We start from the raw sequence: 4,792 nt of genomic DNA, 5'->3' as shown, positions 1-4,792 counted from the left end.
TGTAGTTCGCCGCCCCCGCCGCCCCCGCCGACTCCGTCCCGGCCCCAGCGAGCGTGGCGGTCCCCGACCCGGCCCTGTGGGGAGCTCGCGTCTTGCGCGGGGGCACGAGGGCCGCGGCACCTGCCCCGGGCCGCCTGTGCGCGCCATTCGCCCGGGGCCCGCAGCACCTGCGGGAGGGGCCGGGGTGCGGGGAGGCGGCCGACGGCGGGAGTTGGGGGGGGGGGGGGCCGTGCCTGGGGAACGGTCGCGGAGGGCGGGGCGGCCCGGCAGAGGCCACGACCGTGCAGACCGGCCGCCGCCAGAAGAGAGGAAGCGTGAGAAACGACGAGACCCTGCCGGTGGCGACAACGTGGACCCAAGGCCCTCGTGTACAAACTGAAAAACACACAGAGACACAACGTCGGAGCAGAGAAGAATCTGGCGCTCGCCGGAGGGGGGCGGGGATGGGGGTGTCCAGGCTTCCAGGTGCAGCTCAGGGAACAGTCGGTGCTGATGTAGCAGCGACACCGGCGGGTCACTGTCGTGCACCTGAGACCAGTGGAGCACGTGTGCCAAGTGCACTTCCGCTGAAAGAAGAAGGTAATAGCCGAGTTTCTGAAAGAGCCAACTCAAAGCAAATACCGCGCCGTCTTCCTTCCGCGTTTTTTTACACAGGTCCGTTAACAGACTCAGTAAAAGGCGGAAAGCTGAGCCTTCTGAGATGGGCAGGGCACCACCAGTTTCCGGGAAGAGAGAGCTCAGCCAGCCAGACATGCCCCCTACCTTCACTGTCGCGGGACATAGCTTTGGTGGGCGCCCCCCGCCCCCACCCCAAGGATCTGCCCGGCGTGGCCCCCACCTTCATGCCCTGGGTTCTCTTTGAGCACAAAACACAGGTGTTGAGGGTGATCTCTGGAGCCAGACTGATGGGATCCGTCTTCTAGCTCTGCTACTAACCAGAGGTGTGACCTTGGGCAAGTTACTTAACCTCTCTGAGTCTCAGCTTCTTCACCCAAGGAATGGGGATAATACAGTTCGTAGTACTGTCCTTGTGAGGGTTACAGGAGAAATGCACAGCAAAGTGCTCAGCACGTGCCTAGCACATAGTAGGCCCTCCATAGGTCCCAGCTGTCATTACTATCATTGTATAGTGAACACGACTGTCCTAAGCAGCGTCTGAGAGGGCAGTCCTGCAGCAGACCAGCCAGCATGGGGGAGGCGAGAGCAGGAGTGGGATGGGCCACACTGTGGAGTCGGGGAACCAAGTTCCATCTGGGCTTCGCCCTATGGGTGAGAGGGGCAGTGACTAATGGGCTTGCAGGGTGAGGCGGCAGTGTGGGACGCGACCGGGAAATCCTATGGGAAAGGGACCAGCTGGGAGTGCTGGATCCTACTAGATCCGCGTGGCTGCAGGCGGCACAGGGAAGAGCAGGGGACAGCCACTGTCCTCAGCCCCGTGGGCCAATTCTGCAAATGTGGGGCGGCCGTGGCCTGTGGCAGAGACAGAGTTCTGCGAAGCATGAGGAAGGCCCCCTCCCCGGAACAGGGCTGAGCTCCCAGGAACAGGGCTGAGCCCCCAGCCGGACAGACGGGACCCGACCCGGGTCGGCCTCTGTGACCCGCCAAGCGTGACCGTCCCGCACCAGAGCCTCCACTCCCTCCCACGTCACCCGTGGGGGAGCAGTGGTGCCCTGTTCCTTGTGCGGGGCCACACCCCACACTGCAGCGAACATGTTCAAATGCCCCACGTCCTATGATAAACTTTGCTCTGAAAACCTTTGAAGGAATTTTTATAATTGTGATCTTGATGTTGTCTGACCGTGAGGAATCCATTTTAGTTTATGTTTGACGAACAATTTCTTGGCGACGGTGGTGTCTGTGTGGGCACCCTGGCGAGTGAGAGAAATCCAGCCTACACATGGTTGAACCCGGGGCTCAAACTCACGACCCCAAGATCAACAATGGCTCGCTCCACCGGCCAAGCCGACCAGGCGCCCCAGGAGTGACGTTTTTATGGTTACTGTGATGCTGACATAATGTAACGCTTTGTAGACATCTAATGAAGTGTTTATTAATTTGGATTTTGCTCCTCTTGGGTTTTGGAGCTCGGGTATATTTGTCCTCGGCTACAGACACTTCGTGGGCCCCTTGAAAGCCACAGAGCCAGGCACCGGGCCTGCAGAGTCTAGGGAGCGAAGTGCCCTGTCCAGGCCCAGAATGTGGCCCTGTGCGGGGAGTGGGGAGTGCTCAGCCTCACCCCGAATCCCCTTGAGGGGCCAAGTGGCCACAACATCTCAGCAGAGTCCCTGGGGAAGTGGCCGGAGCCTCCAGGACCAACCCCAACACGCTCTCGACGCCCCCCCCCCCCCCCCAGACCTCTCCCAGGCCACTGGCCCTGCACACTGTCTCACGGCCGCTCTCCCGTGCTGCTTTTCCACGAACAAACCCCGCGTTGTGTCAGGCCTCGTTCCTCAGGGCCTCAAGATGAAGGGCTGCAGGATGGAGCCCCTCCCGCGTCCTGCGGCACCTCCCCCACCCTCCACGTGCACAGTTTTTACAGTTTATGTAAAATGCTGAACCAGACCCTCCCCCCTCCGAAGGCCTTCCTACATGGAGACTCTGGGGCCAGTTCCCTTCTTTTCTAACCAGCACCCCCCTCCACCCCCTGCCTCTGCTGGCTCCTGATTTCTCCCTTGGAACCCTTTTTTGAAAGGACATTTTGCAGTTCCCAGAGTCTCTGAGGTTGCATATCAATGTCCTGTTGGGCAGGGGGTAGCCTTACGCGGCCTGCATCCCTCCCCTGTGTGTAGGACAGGCGTGCTTGGTGCCTCTTGGAGCCCAGTGACCAGAGGAAGTGGCCAGCCCAGGAGGAAGTGGCTGCTGTTTACCGAAAAGGGGAAATTTGTGAGCAGTGAACTTGCTCCCACATGGCCAGCCTCTGGGCAAGCCCCGGGAGAGCACACAGCCAGTGATTCATCCTGGGCCCGTTTCCTTCGAGAGGGATGGGGTGAGAGGCCCAGCCACGCAGAGCCTCTGCGCCTCTCAGACCCCAGAGATGCCAGCCAGCCACAGGAGGAGCTCGCGGTCCAGTGGGGGGTCCAGAAAGGAAAGTAGGCTTCACCACCTGGCATGCTGTGTGTCCTTAGACACGTGTGTGCCCTCTCTGGGCTGCGGGTACGTTTCCCACCCGTACCACGAGGGGCCCTGTCCTGCCTGCTAGGAAATGATCAGTGGCCCGAGGCACAGCCCTGAGGCCTGTGGTCTTCCTCCCGTAGCTCCCCGGGCCAGACGGCACAGATGGGGCACCCCTGTCCCTGAGGCATAGAGCACAGAGATGGCTCTATTATTTGGAGGTCAGGCACTGTCTCGGTAGGGCCTTGTTAACCCCAGAGCATGTCTGGATGAAGCTGTCCTGGTCGGGGAGGGGACTGGAGCTCACAGGCCAGGGGGCGGTGCCAGAGAGGGAACAGGAAGAACGGGCCAGGCAGGCGGCAGCGCAGAGGCTGCAGTGACCAGGGAACAGCCCCCTCCCCACCCCACAGGGAGACCCCCTCTGGGAAGAAGGCTGTCCACATGCTCCCACTAGGTCTCGTGCCTCCTGCCCTGATAGGGCCAGTGGGAGGGGGCCAAAGCAAGGGAGGGGCCGTGTGACTCCGGGCGTATCACCCACCTGCCTGTGCCTTGGTTTCCTCATCTGCAGGATGAGGCCAGCTGTGGCGTTTACCTCCTAGAGCTGTCGTACAGCTTAAGTTAACAAATGTGGAGTGCTTGGCACAGCGTCCAGTGCTCAGTGAGTCCCCAGGGTGGTGGCTACTTCAACAAGTCTCCAGCCCCGGCTCCTTGCCTCCACCTCCCACGGGTGCTGGCCCCGGGCGGGCGGGGGAGCCGCAGAGACAGGAGCCCCGCCAGGGACCCTCTGAGCCCGGATTTGCAGACTCTGGCTTCCAGGAGGCCTCGTTTCCCTACCAAATGGGCAGGCAAATCTCCACACATTGTGGTTCCCTTTCCCAGAGGGCGGGTACCTGGGGCGCTGGCCACCCTCCCAGCCCCGGGGGGGGGGGGGGGCCAGGGCACCAGGGCTCAGACAGGCGGAGGCTCGGGAGCCCGTGGAGGGCAGAGGGTTGGCAGGGGCTGGGGCCTGCACGGGAGTTAGGGGGAGTCACACAGCCCAGGGAGCAGGTGAGGACTGGACCCCGGTGGGGCAGGGAGGGAGGCCGTGCCGGCAGAGGCCCTGGGTCCTTCCTGTTTCCTGTCCTGCTCCTCAGCCTGGCTCTGTGCTCAGGACTCGGGCCCATCTGCCTTCGGGGCTCCTCTCCCCAGGCCCCCTGCCCTCAGATTCCACCCCCCTGCTCACACAACTTCTAGGCACTGAATTCTCTGCCTGTGAGGCCCGCCTGGGCGGTGGGGGCATTTCAAGTGACCACTCGAAGAGGGGCTGTTCGAACAGAGTTCAGATACCACCCTGATTCAGTGAAGGGGCCTCCAAAAGGAGTTTAAGAGATGCTCACGCAAGCCAAGCACTGAGGAGCCAGGAGCTGGGAGGGAGCCCCCTGAAGACAGGGTGTGATGACAGGCAGTAAGGACACCCCGAAAGAGCCTATCTGGACTTTCTTTTGTATTTTGAAGTTTGAATATATTGGCTAAATATCTATTAATTTTGATTCGATGCATTGTTGAGGTGCGCACGGAATTTGAGTAGCAGGGCAAGAGCCCCGGGCAGGGGCAGTGGCGGGAGCAAGGGGGGGGGGGGCGGGCAGGCGGGTGCAGCGTATCTGTCTCTAGTCCCGGGTCTCAGTTTCCTGTCTTCACAGTG

Source organism: Herpailurus yagouaroundi, unplaced genomic scaffold, assembly GCF_014898765.1.
Source record: "Herpailurus yagouaroundi ecotype Mexico unplaced genomic scaffold, PumYag 185, whole genome shotgun sequence".
Taxonomy (NCBI): Eukaryota; Metazoa; Chordata; class Mammalia; order Carnivora; family Felidae; genus Herpailurus; species Herpailurus yagouaroundi.
Note: the sequence above shows the minus strand (reverse complement) of the source record.